The 21,394-nt window shown below is 30.7% G+C and overlaps 1 long non-coding RNA gene across 1 annotated transcript in view; it reads right to left on the reverse strand.

Annotated features, from left to right (window-relative positions):
• Positions 1 to 21,394, reverse strand: part of LOC139426401 (uncharacterized) — a 57,505-nt gene that overhangs the window by 26,408 nt on the left and 9,703 nt on the right. The gene's annotated exons all lie outside the window — the stretch shown is intronic.

Below are 21,394 nucleotides of genomic sequence, written 5' to 3' on the forward strand. Positions count from 1 at the left end.
AAAAAAAAAAAAAAAAAAGTTNAAATAAAAAAAAAAAAAAAAAAAGAAAATAAGAGTGAAAGGAAACCAATTTCAAACTTCTTCCTTTCAATAAAACTGGATCCTGAAACCAATAAACTACTTTCCATCAAGAAAAATCTTCCTCTCCAATCACTTTTTTTTTTCTTCCCTTCTTCGATTCTATCTTTTGCTACACTCTTTCTACCTTTAATGCAAGACAAAAACGCGAGATTCTAAAAAGGGGGTAAAAAAGGATTGCGCTATAATCTCCATCCAATAGGTTAATCGGAACAAAGGCAGAGAACGATCTTATGTGGAATAAGAAAAAACGTATTGGCGTGCGTCAATTTCCGTCTTTTTCCTTAGAAGGAAATTGTCTTTTGCAGCTCCAATCACATTCAGGGTGACGGTAGGAAATAGATGAATTTCCTCTCATCAGGAAATAGGTAGTGGGAAATAAAAATCGACTTCCATATACATTCTGCATCCAAAACTACTTAAGAAAAAAGGAATGGATAGTAAAGAGTATTGAAATGAGACCTATAATTTATACAGAGTGTTACGCTATAAACGTTCTTAATGCATAGTTTTAGAATTGAAGAAGTGTGCATATTAAGGGTTACAAATTAATATTTAGGAGAAGGGAAAACGCTATCAAAATATCACGAACTGAGAAAGTAGGGACCAAAAGCATCAAAACATGTTATTCACGCTAGGGGTTGCAAATAAATATTTAAGTGAAGAATGAAACAAAAACGCTATTAAAATTTGACGAACCACTATTGAGGAAGGTGGGACTTGCAATAGCAAAGCCTGTTTGAATACCGAACAGAAAAGAGCCAATGGAGTCAACTCCACTTAAAGGAATACCATTGGTTCCAGCTAAATCTATGCAATTAAGCTGGTTATTCGATTAAAAGGGGAGTGCAATATTAAATTTTAAATTTTTGCGAATTTTTTCTTAATTTAATGCATAGTATGGCGTTTTAATTAAAAGTAAACTCAGTTTTATAATCAATAAACAATTATAGTTAAAGCAGTCTGTGTTAGTACCATAAAATATAAATGCTATTTAAAGTTGCATAAAAACAAATCAATGTTAGCGAAAAGCTTAATATATGTACTAAAATATTATTTTATCCCTTCTGAAAAAATCTATAATTGAAGACTGTTTTTATCCGCCTTAAATTCGTCAATTTATCAAAATTAGATTTCCCATTTCAGTTTCTTTTAAGACTTTCATGACTTGCGTATTCCTTTCAAATACATTCAGAATTTTTTTTAATTTTCACTTATTTATATTTTTTTCTAATCCTCGAAACTTGAGAAATTCTAAATTAATGAACCATTTTAATTGGGGATTTTTTTTTAAATTTATTGTTTCCAAGATTCAATGATTTTTTTTATATCCCATTAATACAAATCATACCTTTTAGCTCTCAGCTTGCAACCAACTCAGAGTTTTTCACTGGATTAAGAAATGATTATTCACACTTAATTGATAAGGCATACTGTATACTAATGCGTTAGGTTTTTGAAACTTTGTTTGTCAAAGCTAATAGTGCACCAGGAGAAGACCACAAGTCCTGACCACAAAACAAATAACTTTGCACCTTTTTTACATTCTAAATGTTGTGTGAGTTAAGTAAGTCAATGAAGGGTAAAACCCACTTCGTTTACTTCAATGGCAGCAAAATTTGATAAATTTTTCAACTTCATCCCTAACACCTATTTAGACCAACTAATGAACACGATGTCCCCCTTGAAGTCACCGCCTATTGTATCCCCTATTGTATCCTTATCTTAACTGGAAAACGGAAATTCCATTTTACATGGTGAAACATTTTTTTAAAAATAAGCAAATTTTTTTCATTTCAGTACCTTTTCTTTATGCAATTAAGAGGGGAGAAAAAACAACAAATATCCGTTTAAACAAGGAAGTTTAACATTAGTTACATATAAAATGATTTAGTCCCATTAAATTTTATTCTTATTCGCGGGTTATGCAATTAAGTGGGGACGATTGTAGTAGAAATCAGCACCAAGTTTCATCGAACAATCAAATTGGTTCTGATGATTATATTTTGTCCACTAGTGATTCAAAAGATTTCAATAAAGTTATTATCTTTTCTCACTTTAATACCAATCGGCGACCTCTAATGTGTAAAAAAAATTTCTATTTTATTTATTACGAGAATTCTTAAGATTTGTATCAGATAGTTCATAACAAAACGCCTTGTATATCAAATAAATTCCAACGTTAAAATTCACAAAGAATACTTAACGGTAATTTAAAAAATGCTATATTATTTATTGTAATGTATTTGATTAAACGATTTGTTTTCAATAAATGACTGAGTCTACTATTACAATATCCATTTCTCATGAGAAATGAGACGTTATTATTTTTTCTGGCTTGAGCACCAATTGACAGCCTCTAACGAGTAAAAATGTTTAATTTAATTTATTGCAAGAATATTAAGTTATAATAGATAGGTTATAATAGATAGGTTATAAGAACACACCTTGTTTATCAAATCGTATCCAGAATTAAAATTCACTAATAACACATAACAATAATTTTAAAAAATGCAATATATTGTAAAGTATTTGATTAAACGACTTGATTCCAATAAATGACTGAATCCACTACTGATATCTACTTCTCAGGAGAAATGAGACAGTATATTTTGCCTTTTCCACAGCATTACGATAATTAATATATAATAAAATTCATTAAATAAGAAAGTTAACGTAAATTTATAAATTTTTATCTTCAATTAAAAAACCCGAAACTATGAATAAGTAAGTGAAACCAATTTAATCCAAATGTACCATTTATAAGGTTAAATTAGACAAATCAAAGAGGATGCACGTTGCAAATAATGAATGCTACTTTCTCAATCAGAAAAACCACGAAAACATACAATTAAAGAAGTGTAATAACAGTTCTGTACAACTTGGTATAACTTTTTCGCGCAATTGACATAAAATATATGCTATGTACCAATTTAGGAAAATCTTGAAAAAAATCTGAAAAAGTCAACTTGAAGTAATTAACTTTCAAATTGCCTAGTCTGATTAATTTAGCATTCAATTTTAATTTATAATTTTTCTTTCAAAGAATCTTTAAGCTGTGGATATCTGGATGTACGTTATAAATAATGAATACTACTTTCTCAATTATAAAAACCGCGAGAACATACAATTAAAGAAGTGTAATTATAGTCCTGTATAACTTGATATAACTTTTTTGACGAATTAACGTAAAAAATATGCTATATACCAATTCAGGAAAATCTTTAAAAAAATCTGAAAAATTCAACTTGAAGTAATTAACTTTCAAATAGCGTAGTCTCATTAATTTGCCATTCAATTTTAATTTATAATTTTTCCTTTATTTTATTTATAATTTTTAATTTATAATTTTTCTTTCAAAGGATTTTTAGGCTGTGGAATATCTGGAAGATCAGCAGCAGGTGAGAAACCTCACAGATAGGTATCACTTACAGCCACAGTTCTGTTTTTCTTCAAGATAACGACTGAACGGACAATGTCATGGGGGTTGATGACAACTTTACCATTGTCCATCGTACTGGCACGTGGCCATCTGTCATTTTGCCGCCTTTTGAGGATTAGGAAAGTGGTCATCTCAATCACTACCTGCAGAGAAGACGAGTACCTTCCAAAAGGGTGGAACTGAGGGGGATCGGGGAGGTAAGGTCGCGTGCATCTACGGGGAAGTTAAGTGGTCGCACGTGCTGCACAAAAGATCCTCCCTTCGCTTCATATGGCCCCATTCGTCGCCATTGTGGAGTTGTCCGTAGGGGGTGCCTGTGGACCTCCCGTCGGGACGGCAGGGTTCGACACCTGCCCTTTGATGCGGACATACTCACCCCCTCCATCCGACAGACACATCATCACTCCGCGTAACTTCGTTACTGATGATTTGAGATTGAAAATGTATTGGGGATTAAATGGAATTGTATCTGAATACGGTTTGTTTGTGAGTTGATATCATTTGATTCAATGTGTTTCAAGACAACAGTATATTTTCTTCAAGTTCTAATTAATTTCTCAGCTACATTTTTCATGTATCTTGAAATAATAGTTTGAATTTCGTTACGTTTTCAAAACATAGTTATAGGATATTGTCATTGGGAAGAACAGGGGTTCGATTCCTGATGCAGCTTCAGATCAATAGGTATCAGCTTTTATGAGAAGTAAAGGAAGCCGGTGCGTAATAGTAACCACGTAGCCCCTATCGTGCCGCTAATTGCGAAATTCTATAGACTTTATCCACATGACCCCTCTGGCAAACAATGGGCTGTTGAGGAATGCTTTTAAATATGGGACACTGGAGGTAGCTATTGAACCCATTTAATTGCTGATTATTAATCTTACTATTAAGTACTTCAAACCCAGTTACATGTAGTTTCCCACTAAACATAGTATTATTATTCTGTAGTTGGAGGTTAAGGAAGAAGGAAAAAATAATTGGCAGTAACAAACAAAATACAAGGCTCACTGCAACTAAAAACCATGCATTATGTTTTTTTAAGCTTAAATATTTGGGAACCACTACCAACTAAAAAAAAAAAAAAATGAGATAAACGCAGAAATAGAATAAATATAGCTAACTGATATTACTTGATTCGCTACAAAAATAAGCAAATTGGAAATAAGAGTCAATATGTTTTAAGCCTCTTAAAACAGGCACCCATTTTCAAGACTTGCCAGACGTGAACAAGAAGGGGGGGAAAAGTATTTTGAAATATGGAATGTAAAGTTACCAACCAAAAATGGAAAAGCCAAGGCGAGGAGCAAAACTATAAAAAACACAGTGGCCGAGAGAGAGAAAACAGGAAAAACCGAACAAGAAAAACCATAATGGCCGAGAAAAACTACTATGGTTTTTCTAGTTTCGTTTCTCATCTTAATTTTTTCCATTTTTCGTTCGTTTACTTTATTTTTAATTTGTGCATTTTTGAAGGGAATGAAGCTTTTAAACAAGTAATTTCTCACTGTTTCTGTTTCTTGGGATTATTTATTTAATGGCTAATCTATGTTACTTTGGATTGATCGTTCAGCGCAGATCTAAATGTTTGAGAAGGGAAACGAAGTTACAACCATATAAGTGTTTAGTAAAACCAATAATACAATAAAGAAGCGAGTGCTGGATAATGAATAAATCAGAAGAATACATATTACGTACTTATTTGTGAACGAAATTTCTTGAGAATTTGTGGCGCGGTTAAAAAGATAGGCGTATGGAGAAAAAGATGCAACTTTGAATTTTGCCACAAATTTAGAGAACTAAACATGCTAAGATAATTAAAATCTATCAAATAAGATGGCTTCGTTACATCTATAGATGTGAAGACTATAACTCAGTCAAAAAGTAACTTTTAAAATTCTGAAGAAAATAAGAAAGAAAGGCATACCATGTGAAGATGGTAACAAAGTGTGGAAAGTGGCTGAAGTAATTAAATGGAGAGTACCGTGGTCGGATTGATCGGAATAAGCTGCTTGAAAGCTAGCAACGGGCTGTAGTGCTGATAGAAGACAACATGTAATCAATTCAAAGTAAGCGAATATCCGTTCCAATTATCTTATGAGGAACTGTCTAAGTAAGGGCAACCAAATTATTATTAATTTTAGTTTTCAATTTCCTTCCAGTTTATAAAACCTTTTGACCAAAGTTGGAAGCTCGGCATTTCTGAGTATCTATTGCATTTAATAATAGCTATATCTTATGGTGAGCCAATAGAGCCTTACGTAGAGTTAAAATCAACCAAATATCTTCAAATCTCAAGCTTTAATTTTCTACCATTTTAATAAAATCATTTGAACGAAAGTAAGCAATTAATATCCCTGCTTCTTTTGTATTTATATGCCTAATTTATTAATATCTTGTGCTTGAAAAAAAAGTGAGAACAATTAATTTTACTTACTTTCCCCTAAGCATATTTGTTGTGAACTTACTGTCTTTTGATCTTTACACAAATTGACTGACTCATTCTTGCAAACGCAGCAAATTTTGGTAGAAAATTTTAGACTGGCAGCACATTAGTAACTACGATCGCTGCTGTTCTATGCTGTTTAAAAAATAATGATTTCTCATAAACGGAGAACGGTTAGAAGCAAGTAGTTTAAAATTTTTAGTGGTTTGAAATATGTTCTGACTGAGCTTCGCCAAAATGGCAGCACTGCTTCTGAAAGGGTTAAGTAGTCTGATCAACCTACTTGTGAACGACTTTCGGAGGCTGTCTCTTCTGGGAGGTGTTTGCTTAGTACCGTAGTTTGTTTAGAGCAGGATTACTGTCTGTTTAATGTAAGAAGTCCTCTCGTCGCAAAGTCCGGAGCTTTGTGCTGCAATGGAGGCATGACGAAGCTCATTTGATAGTTCGGAGGCTGTCTCTTCTGGGAGGTGTTTGCTTAGTGCCGTAGTTTGTTTAGAGCAGGATTACTGTCTGTTTAATGTAAGAAGTCCTCTCGTCGCAAAGTCCGGAGCTTTGTGCTGCAATGGAGGCATGACGAAGCTCATTTGATAGTTCTCTTGGATTTAATTATACTCTCATCGGATAATTCTTTTGCTAAATGGAGTCCAAGTCTGTCGTAAATGTTTACCCCACATCCATAATTGAAATAGTTTAGTTTTGTAACTATAGTCATCAAAAGTTCTTCAGACTTGAGTTTCTCAAGCTAATTAAAGGCCGGTTAAATATTCCAGTGTTTTATTGCGGACTGGAAAGTTTAGTAATTTGAATTATTGGCATAGTTTTTGCTTGCACAAAATTGTAGCAATTTAATAATATGTTGACCTAATTGTTTTTGATCATTCACATACTCTCTACAATGAAAACTATTTTGAGTCTAAACTAATTTAAATATAAATAAAAATATTTGTTAATCGTAAAACAAATATTTTTCCTCCGACCGGTGGTTGAGAAACAATGCTCTTGGTCTAGACGTCTGCCGAGGGGAGTTCTTTAGTTAGATTAATAGTACATGCTTTTTTAGGAAAGTAAGGATGGAACGACATGGAGGAAAATGAGCTCCAGAGGCTCAGTCGGTTAAGGCGTCACTCACACTGCTGGTGAGTCGTTGGTAATGAGTTCGATCCTGACAGCTGACTAACAAACCGGAGTGTATATGCAGCAAGCTGTACGCTAAATCTGTCGTGGCTGAAAGTCCTCTGGTTTGTTGTGGTGCGGAAGATTGAAGAGAGAGGTCTATGTCGTCTTACCAGAGTCAAAATTACATGGCATTCCTACCATGGCCGTTAAAAGATCGAGCCCAGAAAGCGGCACTGGGTGCTTGACCAGACCATGGTTGGGTAATGATGACGGAGGACAGTGAGGAAACCATGAATTAGGCAGTTGAGGAATGATGAGTTGAAGATTTAGTGTCATGGATACAAGTAAGTAAAAACATGAATTCTTCATGAGTTTTTTAGATTGTCTTCACGAGTTTCCCTGAGTTTTCTCGATTGTTTTTTCATTCACAAGCAGGAAGACTTGGCTAATGATGACGGAGGACAATGAGGAAACCATGAATTAGGCAGTTGTGGAATGATGAGTTGATGATTGAGTGTCATGGATGAAAGTGAGGAAAACATGAATTCTTCATGAGTTTTTTCGATTGTCTTCATGAGTTTTTATGAGTTTTCTCGATTGTCTTTTCATTCACAAGCAGGAAGACTTGGCTAATGATGACGGCGGACAGTGAGGAAACTACGAATTAGGCAGTTGAGGAATGATGAGTTGATGATTTAGTGTCATGGATGAACGTGTGGAAAACATGAATTCTTCATGAGTTTTTAGATTGTCTTCATGAGTTTTCTCGATTGTCTTTTCATTCACAAGCAGGAAGATTTAAAACCTGAAATTTATTATTTGTATAGATAGAATATACATGACACAAAACCCTAGTTTTTAATTCAAAAATTTCCAAAATCATTCATAGACGTCGGGGGAAAAAAATGAAAGAAATGATAAAATAAAATCCTCACATTTCCATCCCTCTACTGAAAACACCACAATACACAGAGAAACACTGTTTTCCCTAATGTATCCTCAAATGCGAGGAACTTTATGAATAGAAAAGGGGAAGGAAAAAAAAGCTATTAGCAATGCAAGGGGCGTAAGAATGAAGAAAAGGGGTGCTTTTAAGAGGGTTGGGGGCGAGTGGCGGTAATGTGATGCATGTATGAGTTCATCCTCTTCGCCGTGGTTGGAAATTGAATTAAGGGGCGGATTTCCCGACTTCAAGATCGACCCGTCAAGGCACTAATTGTATTTTTATGAGGACTTCTCCAACCATTTCAATTCATGAACAACATATTCTTATTTTGAGTTGAATGCACGTGTTTCTATTTGATAACGGAAAGCAGATACACCAACACTTGAAATGATACATTAGAAAAGTACGGTAGCATTGTTCATGGAAATTGAAACACTTTCGATTTTTTTTTTAAAGGATTTTTTTTTTAACATGGAATTTCCACCTTCATGAATTGAAGTTTAGGTGAAATATTATTTGCTGTGGCAACGAACTAAAGCAGAAAAGTTTAAAACAAAAGGAAATTTCATATAACTTTTATCAGAATTTAAGAACATTATTTGTTGTCTAATACAGTGGTTCCCAATTTTTTTCGTCTATGGAACCCTAAATGATCGACCATCTTTTGAAAAACTTAATAAATAAATTTGTTAATAAATGAAGTAATTTAATGATTGAAATTTTATTCATTATTTTGAAAATATTTAATGAATGAATAAAAATAATAATTTAATTCCCAACTTTTTTTTGTCTATGGAACCCTAAATAATCGAAAAACTTAATAAATAAATTTGTGAATAAATGAAATAATTTAATGAATGAAATTTTATTCATTATTTAGAAAATATTTAACGAATGAATAAAAAAAAAAAACAATTTACTTCCCACTTTTTTTTTTTTTGTCCTCTAAATGATCGACCATCTTTCGAAGAACTTAATAAATAAATTTATAAATAAATGAAGCAATTTAATAATTGAAATTTTATTTATTATGTTGAAAACATTTATTAAACGAATTAAAAAAAAAATTTAATTCCCAATTTTTTTTTGTCTATGGAACCCTAAATGATCGACCATCTTTTGGAAAACTTAATAAAGAAATTTGTGAATAAATGAAATTATTTAATGATTGAAATTTTATTCATTATTTAGAAAATATTTAACGAATGAATAAAAAAAAACAATTTACTTCCCACTTTTTTTTTTTTTCTTTTTTTTTGTCTATGGAACTCTAAATGATCGACCAACTTTTGGAAAACTTAATAAATAAATTTATAAATAAATGAAATAATTCAATGATTGNTTTTTTTTTTTTTTTTTTTTTTTTTTTTTTTTTTTTTTTTTTTTTTTTTTTTTTTTTTTTTTTTTTTTTTTTTTTTTGTCTATGGAACCCTAAATGATCGACCATCTTTTGAAAAACTTAATAAATAAATTTATAAATAAATGAAATAATTTAATGATTGAAATTTTATTCATTATTTTGAAAATATTTAATGAATGAATAAAAAAATAATTCAATTCCCAATTTTTTTTCTTTTTTTTTTTTTTTTAGATAGAGTCTNTTTTTTTTTTTTTTTTTTTTTTTTTTTTTTTTTTTTTTGTCTATGGAATCCTAAATGATTGACCATCTTTTGGAAAACTTAATAAATACATTTATAAATACATGAAGTAATTTAATGATTGAAATTTTATTCATTATTTTGAAAATATTTAATAAATGAATAAAAATAATAATTTAATTCCCAATTTTTTTTTGTCAATGGAACCCTCGACCATCGACCATCTTTCGAGAAACTTAATAAATAAATTTATAAATAGATGAAATAATTTAATAATTAAAATTTTATTTATTATGTTGAAAACATTTAATGAATGAATTTTAAAAAAAAATTTAATTCCCAATTTTCTTTTTGTCTATGGAACCCTAAATGATCGACCATCTTTTGGAAAACTTAATAAATAAATTTATGAATAAATGAAATAATTTATTGATTGAAATTTTGTTCATTATTTTGAAAATATTTAATGAATGAATAAACAAAAATAATTTAATTCCCAATTTTTTTTTGTCCATGGAACCCTAAATGATTGACCATCTTTTTGAAAAACTTAATCAATAAATTTATAAATAAATGAAATAATGCAATGATTGAAATTTTATTCATTATTTTGAAAATATTTAATGAATAAATAAATAAAAAAAATTTCATTGCACCATTTTATCAGTGCTATTATGTCAGACAGTTAAGTTTACAGGTCTAGAGCAGCATATGGTCTTCTTATTTGATTTTAGTAAAAAAATTAACTGAATATGCATAAGCTAACATTTTGTTTTCGTTGATAAATAAAAATGAAAATGAAATAAACCGAAATAAAGAATATTAGCGAAACATTTTCTTCATGGATGAATTTGGTTAATTTTATTTTACGCCAAATACTATTGTAATTTTTCTTAAATGTGACTCATTACTCATTACTTTTTTTCATTTTTAGTTTCTTTCTTCTCTAGCCACATCCTTTCGTTTCGGAATTCAATAAGATACAGGGATGAAAAAAAAAATTATGGAAACACATATTACACTTATATACTATATACTACACTTATATATACTATATACTACACTTATATATACTATGTACTATACACTTATATATACTATACACTACACTTCTTATAACACTTATTTACAAAGTGGTAGTAAGACAACAATTAAGTTTAGAAGAATTTTCTAAAAACAAAACTATTAAGACATCTATGAGCATAATTAGCCAACAAATAGATCTCATCTGCATTTTGTTTTAAATAAATGATTCGTCGTGGCAATAGTTAAAAAAGAAATTTGAAACTTTGAACTTCAAGATTTAATACACCGAAACGCTAATGTTGCTACCACTAAAAAAATTAAATTTCTCAACGGCCATACAAGTTGGTAGCTATGTAGTCGTAAACTTAAAATTGGATCGGCTACTCAACGCCGATTAGAAAATAAAGTATAAAATATATTATTTCTATATAAACAATTTTTCTTTTAGCAATAAATGTTTAGCAGAATTTTGCACAGCAAATCTTTTGGCACAATTTGGAAGATCATGCTTGAAGTTTTTAGAAATGGTGGTGTTTTTAGAAAAGTTGTTATTTTTTAGTGTTTTTATTTATTTATTATTTTTTATTTCATATTTTTAGCTTTAATACCAGTAATTTTAAAATAATGTTATAGGTATGCGATCTTTATATTCGAAAGCTTTTTTAACTATAGTGGTACTGAAAAAGAAAAGAAGCTTTTAACTTTCTACACCCATTTTGGTTGATGCAAATTTCTGCATGGGTGAAAATGATTCTATTTCTAAAAGACAGCAGCATGATCTTTCGAACTATGCCTACAGTTTTGCCCTTTAAAATATTTCAAGGCAATTGCAGCTAAACTGCTAAAAAGAAGATTATTTACTTAAAGATAGTATATTTTATTTCATAATCGTCACTGAACAGCCGACCCAATTTTGAGCTTACGACTACTTAAGTTCAACTTCGCAGACGAATAATTTTTAATCCAATTCAGAAGACAAGGGAACTCCTGGATCCAGTATTTTTTTTAAATTTTTATGTAATCATCGTTGAACAGTGAACCCAATTTTGGGCTTACAATTACTAATGTTCAACTATGTAGCCTTGTAATTTTGAACCCAATCCAGAAGACAAGTATTGAGAGAAATTTGCCTTCGAGGAGGACTTTACGACGGAACTAACTCCCATCGGAAAGGAAAACCACGAGAACCTCCCACTGTTAGCCTGATGGCAAGTGGACTCTAACCCATGATCCGTCTACCACTGAGGATATTTCACGTCAGCTCTGTAGTCGGTGCAAGTCGGATGCAGATTAGTATCATCCAGCCATCGCTGGAATTCGAACCCGGTTTATCTCATTGGAAAGCGAGCGCTCTATCCCCTGAGCCATCGCTGCTCTGGATCAAATATTAAGAGAAATTTGTCTTCCTGGATGACTTTTTGATGGAACTAACCCGCATTTGCATTACATGGAGTGGAAAACCACCCACTGTTAGCCTGACGTCAAGGGGACTCTAACCCCTGATCCATCTGCCACTGAGGATATTTTACTTCAGCACAGTGGCAGGTGCTAGCCAGGTGTAGAATTCGTATCAATCAGCCATTACTGGGATTTGAATCCGGCTTACCCCATTGGGAGATGAACGTTCTGTCCTCTGGGCCACCACGACTCCTATGGTATTGTAAAGAAATGTTTTCATAATTTTGTCCAACCTTTGTAAATACCATTTCAGACAATTTTTTTTTCTATTTTACCACGAGAAATAATGTTGCCCGAAACAGCATTAAGTCCGTAATAGTTTCAAAGGATTTTAAATGATTTTAAGTTTTAAAAGAAAGTATGCCAATTGTGTGCATTTTGGGAACGTGTCAATAAGTTATTACTATCAACAAATTAATTCTTAAAATTTATTTTGAAGAAGCAAGAAATTTCCTCTCACCATTACCTTTTAACAATCCCTATCTAGTTTAAAATGATCATATATAAATTTATAGAGAGCCTTTCCAATATTACCTAAGTTTTTAACAGGGGAAAGAACCTTTATAACTTGCTTTTCTCGCTGGCAAAGGAGAAGAATGCGTACTTATTTTAAAAAATTTCTTAGAAAGCAAGTTTTGAAAACAAATAATCGAAAATTTACACGTGGAAAAATTTTCATATTGAGAATAAAAGCTGAATTTGGATGAAGAAAAAGAAATATATTCGAAAACTGTTTTTAAAAATTTAAAAAAAAAAGAAGAAGAAAAATCTTTGAAAATATTCAGAGATCAATTTAAAATTTTTTGTCTTTAAACTTTCTTAAAAATGATTTAAAACGTAAAATCATTTAATTTAAAAGAATATTAATCAATAGAAGAATATTAATCAGTAAAAGAATTTTAATTAATAAAAATAACTTTAAATTAAATATACTAAACCAGGGATGGGCAAACTTTTTTGGTCGAGGGCCAAAAATCAAGAAAAAAAATGTTTGGTGGGCCAAATAAGATCTTCAAAATTTAAGAAAAAAAAAAGCGATATACAAGTTTTAATTTAAATATTTAGTGGGATGAAGGAAATTGCGATTTCATTTCTAAAAGTTCCTTATATTAAGGTTCGAAGTGAGATGTGCTTATTTTAAGGAACAAGGCTAAATCTTTTTCTGTTAGTCTACTTCAGAAATAATTTTTTCTAAGGTTCATAATTGAAAACTCTTGTTCACGTATATAAGATTAAGCTAACATAGCACTGATTTTCTGGGCGTGAAATTTTAAATTTTGGAAACTACCTTTTGGTAATGATTTGTCAAACTTAGGCATATTTAGAAACAACTGCTTCAGATGATTGTTAGATTGTCCGCTCTTTGGAGCGTAAAATGCGCAGTCTGCCAAATGTGAAGTACAATTTACCTATATTTGATTCCATAAGTCAGCTCCTCGAGAAGGACAAACGCTAGTTGGAGCCAATCTACGGCTATTCTATAAAGAACTTCTGCTTTCAACATTTTACCAATAGAAGCTGTCTGTGCTAACTATTTCCATCAATTTATGTTTTGTAGAACAAAAATAGAGAAAGTAAAAATGTCATCAGTACTTTGTTAAAAAAGGAAAAACAGAAATAATTTTAAACATAGTCGACAATAAAATGGATGTATATTGTTTATATTTGCCGCTGATCGGCAAATAAAAATTCTATCCGCGGGCCGGATAAAATCCTCCGGCGGGCCACAGTTGGCCCGCGGGCCGTAGTTTCCCCATCCCTGTACTAAACAAAGAAAATCGAATATTGAAACATAAACTTTGACTACAACTCGAAAAAATTCCTCCAAAATTGTAGAAAGTTGGCAGCTTGGAATAAATGGCGATGGTGTTTTCAAGTTCTTACAAAAATGAATAAATGATGCAAAATGAAGTTTTGTTTCAATTTTCATTTTACTACCACCAAGGAGAATCAAGCATCATCCTCGGAAAAGTTTAGTTGCTATCTATTAATACAAAACCTGACGATACCACATTTTATTTTAAAATTTAATGTTTAAATTCTTCTTCATGGTCAATGCAATGACTTATTGTTTAGCTCGTAAAAATCATTTTACATTAATGTTGACTAATGTCAGCATGCGAGTCAGTTAAATTCAGGTCACATTATAAACTTGCTTTCTCCCTAATATTTCATCGCATCATTTTATGATTATAAATTATTATATAACAAGATTGAATTATATGTGTTTTATAGCTTACGTACGTTTAAATGGCATTTAAAAATACTCGGAGTTCAAAGGATTTGTTGTTGTTTTTTTTCATTAACTCCCATAGGAGTACAATATGCCACATTGATTTTTAAATTACTTTTATTATCAGAGCTGCTAGCTCTTACGCTTTCTCAGTTTAAATTGCTTGAAGTGATAATAAAATCAAGAACCTTATATTTCATATTTTTAAACCAAGAAACAAATAAAACAATATACTTTTGTTTATTTTCAATATTTGCAAGGGCGTGAGAATTCTCTTAAAAATAAAAAGAATTTGATTAATTTGATTGTAATTTTGTTCTCTTTTTTTTTCTAGATATGTATCAACCTTATTAAAGGAAAAAATTAAATTTTTATCTTACGGGCCGTTAAAATATTACGTAAGCAACTAACGGGGAGAGAGGGTTAGTGAGTTGCCAATTTTTGTTGACAAGGAAGAGGAGACATATGTGCCATGCCTATATAAGACATTAAAATCAAATTAATTTGAGATATTAACCCTTTAATGGGCCATTTATTTCTAACAAAGGTAAATTAAAGTTTTTTTGGAATTGAAATTGTTTTAAGAACAGTAATTGATATAAGGGAAAAAAACTTATTTAGTTTATAAAAATGCCATTATTTTGGTGGTAAATACTTTTAACATGACCTATTAGGAACATATTGACTTCTATTTTTCCTTATTTATAAAATAAATTTCATAAATACTATAAACTTCAAAAGGAATTATGTATTTTATAACTTTTATACGTTTTCTTAAACTAACAAATGATTACCAATTTTATTCAAAGGCACTTCTAGAAAGCTGAAGCTATTAACAAATGGAAACCTAAATTAAAAGTGGTGGCAAGTATACTTACCATGGCCTTCGAAAGTGTTAAAATATGAGACATTAACATTAAATTAATTTTTATTCAAAAAACCTTTTTATAAAAGGAAAAAAAAATTGTAAGGAAAAAAAAATGGGGGAAAAGTTAGGTTCTGGGTAAGAAAAAATTATTAAAAAAAAAAAAAAAAATCTTTAGCATTTTTAGAGGTCAAGCGGTTTGACCACTGAAGGAAAACACAAAAGATTCCAAAAGATAGTTTCATTTTCGTAAATTTAGATCACTTATTTGAATTTAACCCCTCAATTAGATGAGTATAGAAAAAGTTAAATCAAAAACAAGAGAGAGTGTGGCTACTTTCATAAGAGGAAGTCGAGATTTACATGCTTTTGCTGAATGGCCGTGTAAAATGGCCTTTTATTTTTGATGCCTTGTTGCAAATTATTACGCCCTTTGAGAAAGATTTTTTAACTGCTGTTGCTATATTTATAATTTCGTTACAGATTCCGGGATTTAGAACAGCACTGACCACCACGACATAATAACAATTCAAGCATGCACAAGTAATTTGCTATTTTCGAGGGATTAATTTTAAGAATTGGTGAGTATATAAAATTTGGAGAAATTCCTCAAATGCTCCAAGGCTGCCACATTTCTAGCTTTCGGTAAAAATTTACTCCAGTATCAGCTAAGTTTTTGTTTTAATGTATTATTTTTTATTCATTTAAACTTATTTTCCACACCACCATTGCATATAAATGATTTAAAAGTTCATAGGTAATGCCACTTTGCACCAGTACTTTTGTGGTAAGGTTTTTAAAATGTTGGCACAATTGCCGAAAATGCTAAAAGCTTTGGTTTTTTAAGTGTCTACCACTCTATAAAATATATTATAAAAAGCGTAGTAGTTGCACTTTCTCAAAATGCTGAACAAACCAATAATAAACAAAAAGAGAAAATTTTTCTTCTCACCTACCCCTGTAGTGGTTGAGAGGAGAGGAGGGTGAAAACCAGTTTCAAGAACATGCATACCCCTAAATGTTGTTTCTTCCTTTATGCGCAGAGACCACACCAAACCTTAGATGGTTGGTTTACATTATACCTACGGAAGCTAGCCTTCTTCCCCTATGTATATTCTTTGGCCTAGCAAGGCAGTCATGATCAGTAGCCTACGTCACGGTTGCCTTGAAAATTTGCCCAATGAAGCAATACTAATTGGTGTATCTTTTTCCCTCTGTAATTCACCAGAGCTTGACTTTATTTTGAAATTAAATTATTAATCGAAAATGGAAAGCTTGGGTTACAATGGAAGATATTTAAATGGCTAGAAAGATTAAAAATAATTTTTTTTTTTTTTTTTTTTTTTTTGGGAAAAAGAAGTATTAGACAGCTAAAATTAATTTAATTTTTGCGGATATATTGTTGCAACACGCAAATATCGTTGTGGTTAGAAAACAAATCTTCATCGAAATAAAAATCGCAAGTAACAGAAAGAAATATCCACTTACTGTACCACTATTTATACCAATTTTAGTATCATCACTTCTTCCACTAAGACACTTTAACAACACAGTGTTTGGACCATTAAAAAGTAATCCATATGTGAAAAAATTGTTGTAAATATTTATGTCGACCAAATGAATAGTTTTGCCTGTAACTTACAAATTTCTGTTTAACATACATCTTATTCTCGCTATATCGTATTCGATTGTAAGTACTTTTATCTTGGTAGACAAATCTGTCTTGTTTCTGAAAAATACTAATATTTTAACACTTGTGTTACCATTGTTTTCCTTTTAGAGGAAAAAAAACCCGTTTAAAAAGAAATTAAGCTCAGATTTTTTAGCCCTTTCGCGCCGACTGTCACAAATACGTGCCAGCATAAAACCGTATCAATCAGGGTAAAAAGATAAAACTTTTAACCAAAGTAGTTCTTTAGCAGTTTATTTGTGGGCGGAGTTATAGTTGTTTGATTTATTTAATTCACCATTACTTTAGTTCAAAATAAAATTACTTAGTTATACTTTGAACTAACATTGATAATGCATAACTAACAATACATATTATAATACTAACAATAAATAAATAGACTAACAATAATTAAAGCAAAAGCAGAGTAATTCTGTCAAATTAGCAAAGCCTATAATTAAGCTACCGTTTTTTATTTAATTACTTCCTGATTCTGATTTTGTACGAATGCTTTTATGAATCACCCGTCCCCAAGAGGTTAATAGCAGGTACATTAAAAATTATTATTATTTTTTAAACATTAACTACTTCTAGACTACTTAACATTTTGTAGCGAGTGATCTAATAAAAAAAAAGTCTCTAGAAAATGAAATGTAATCTAAAAAGACTTCAAGAAAAAACTTTTTTTAGTGGAATTATGCATAGATTATTATTTAAAAATTTTAAGCATAATCAACCAATCAAGTTTCAAAATGTTACGTGTGTGAGTGTATCGTGATAGTAGCACTTAAATAGCTTTTTTATTTAATTCTTATAATGTAGCTTAATAATTTTAAATTCAAAATTATTTTAACAACCATTGTAAGTAAATAATTTTAACACTAATATATATGCTCAATTACTGACATCTAATTTGCTTCCAAAAGACCTTTTAATATTCATTTTACTACAGTTTCAGAAAATCAAAAATTTCATTTTTCTGAATACACTTGACAGGTATGTTGTGCAGAATAATTAATTCACTAGTGATCGATTTACTAATCCAATGCGTTAAACAAAAAGTTTTTGAGAACGTTAGCCCTCAATCGATCAAAAAAAAAAGATATTCTTCACTAATATGTTGGTACCTACTTCACAGAGATGCCAACTGCTCCGCTTTCTGCAAAAATTTTAATAAATTGGTAGCAAATTAAACAGTAAAACTTGTAGAATAAGGATTGTGACATCTACTTTTTAAAAGTGACACACACCAACATATAACTAAAATGAAGTTGCATTTCATATGATATTTTGAATTTTCGATATGGAGTGGTTAAAAAATTACTTAACATGATAATAATTAACAAAAAAAAAATTTTTAAATTTCGTCACCACTAGAAAATACCTTTCTACAGAGCGCCGCAAGTTGGTATCCCTGCGACTTAATCAATATAACAGCACAGACATATTTACTTTTGCACTATATAATGCATCTAAAATTTTTAGAATTAGTACACAGCTGATTAGTCCACAGCTTAAATTTTTAGAATTAGTACACAGCTGATTAGTCCACAGCTAAAATTTTTAGAATTCGTACACAGCTGATTAGTTCAAAGCTAAAATTTTTAGAATTAGTACACAGCTGATAATTCCACAGCTAACATTTTTAGAATTAGTACACAGCTAAAACTTTTAGAATTAGTTCGCAGCTGATTAGTCCCTAGCTAAAATTTTAGGAATTGGTACTCAGCTGATTAGTTCAAAGCTAAAATTTTTAGAATTAGTTAGTACACAGCTGATTATTTCACAGCTAAAATTTTTAGAATTAGTACACAGCTGATTAGTTCATAGCTAAAATTTTTAGAATTAGTACACAGCTAATTAGTTCACAGCTAAAATTTTCAGAATTAGTACACAACTGATTAGTTCACAGATAAAATTTTTAGAATTAGTATACAGCTGATTTGTTCATAGCTAAGATTTTAAGAATTGGTACAGCGTTTTCCAAAGGGAAACGAGACTTCATTGAATTATATTCATTAAACTAAGTATACCTATTACACTATTCAACTACAATATTTCTACAAGAGAAACTCTTACCACACCGTGACTTATCAAAATCTATATTCTAAACATTAATATGTTCTGTCAAATTAAGTGTCTGACTAAGTGAACTACTTATGAATCAATTCGGAGACAACTGTAGTTATTCATTGGATACAATTATCTACTCATGCGGTCTTAGCGCTTCATTTCTCCCGTCAAGAGAAGGGCGATTCTCCGCTATTCCGCGTCGTTGCTCTCTGCATTTGGGTCCTGGTTTTCGCCGACCGCTGACAGATGCGCCCTGCAGGGGGTACGCCCGATGGGGCTGAACAGAATGCCTTATTTTAGTAGCAAGATTTATTCTCGTATATTATTCTTGACGTTGTCAAAAATGTTGGCATTTCCTTACTGTTTCTTGGGTTAATACATTTTTGAAAAATTTAAATAAATATATAAACGTGCAAAAGACTGTAACTTAACAGGAAATGAGAAATAACTGGTAGTAAAACCATTTCCAACCGTTTCTTTTTAATAGGGTATATAGATTTTGTGATCACCACAAAATTTTTAGTAGTTTAAACCATATTTATAGTAGCTTAATAGATAAATAATATACTATAATTGAGAAAAAAAAAGTGGTAATAAGGAATACCTTTTTTTCCCAAGAAAAGTATAGAAATGAAATGGTTTTACAACCAATTTTTTCTGGTTACGTAACAGCCTTTCCAGGGTTGTTATTACCAGGAAAAAATGTATTTATTGTACCTAAAGTTTCTTAAGGGACGAAATAAATAAGTGAATAATAGGACGAAAAAAGGGCAAAGTAAATAAGTTTTACTTGATATCAACAAAAACATTCTAACATTTGGATGAGTGAATTCTTACTGTAGAACGTCATTTTTCAAGTGATAAGCGTCTGTCACTAGCTGTTTTCAAGTGATAAAAACGGTAGTAAGGTCCATTTTCTTATTTTAAAATTTAACTATAGCGAATAATACATTCGTACTAACCAAATGTGTCAGTATTAGTAAAAATAATTTATGACTCTAAATATNTGTATGTATATATTTATATATATCTTATATCTTATATATATATATATATATATTTCATTGGGAACAAATTTTAGTTTAATTATGGCTAATTTACGATGAAAAACAACTATCTAGCGATATAAATCGCAATTTTTTACGTTGCAGCTATAGTGATGATGTTTTCTGCATTAACTTTCCTGAGTTTTAAAGTTTACATCATTCAATTTATTCAAACTTCTTAAATCGTGTTGAAACTAATGATGATGAATGATATTGCAATAAACTTTTTAGATTTACATATAGCATTGTATCACACACGAACCCTCTATCTCTGTTTACAATAAACGCAAAGATTTCAAGTTTGAGGTACTCAGTCTACAAAACTATTTCAGTTGCATTAGCGTCAAAGTGCTCTCAGAAGTATTATTATTCCTCTAATTATCAAATTAAAAAGAATCTGTAACAACACAACCACTTGACGTTGGAAGTGCAAACTTTTAACCCCTTGGAGACGGGTGATTCATAAAAGTATTCATACAAAATCAGAATCAGGAGGTAAGTAAATAAAAAACGGTTGCTTAAATAAAGGCATTGCTAATTTGACAGACTTACTTTGCTTTTACTTTAATTATTGTTTATTTAATCATACATATAATCAATGTTAATTCAAAGCATAACTAAATAGTTTCATTTTGAACTAAAGTAATGGTGAATTAAATAAATCAAACAATTATAACCCCGCCCTCAAATAAACTGCTAAAGAAATACTTTGATTACCAGTTTTATCTTCTTACCAAGATTGATACGGTTTTATGCTATTACGTATTTACGACAGTCGGCACGAAAGGATTAAAGCTCAACTTTTTTTTGCAATAACTTTCCAATTAATTTTGTATATCCCCTTTTGGTCCAATAATACCTAAATTTCAACCGTCATTTATATTCATTTATGCGAACCATCTTCAATCCAATAATTTGTAAGAATGACTGATATTATCGAAGAATATATAGAAAGAATTTGGTTTTACACTGACAGTGGATAAAAAAAAATTCTGGTTTTATATTTAAAAAATCTTTCAGTTCTCATGTTATTATTGTTAGTGTATGGTCCAGCAATAGCAACGTGGCCGATAGCTTTCGTTGTTCGCCACGTTGCCATAACCAGGGTTCAAAATAAATAAGTGGTAGATAAGATTTTTCGAGGCAAATGAAAAAAAATTTCCTTTGAAAATTACGAAATATTTTCGCAAGGTATTTCTTGCAACCGTATATATTTCCTTTATATTAAAGTTTTATTTGTTTGCTCTTAAAACCTATAGATTTATCTCCCTTTCGCTACCACTTTTAAAAATTCTCCAGACCGTGGGCCTATAACGAAACCCGACCCTTCTTTCGTTCAAAGGTATGTATTATTGTTGTTGGCTGTTGATGAGTTACGACACTTTTCATTATATATATATA

This window comes from Parasteatoda tepidariorum, chromosome 9 (assembly GCF_043381705.1).
Source record: "Parasteatoda tepidariorum isolate YZ-2023 chromosome 9, CAS_Ptep_4.0, whole genome shotgun sequence".
In the NCBI taxonomy this organism is placed as follows: Eukaryota; Metazoa; Arthropoda; class Arachnida; order Araneae; family Theridiidae; genus Parasteatoda; species Parasteatoda tepidariorum.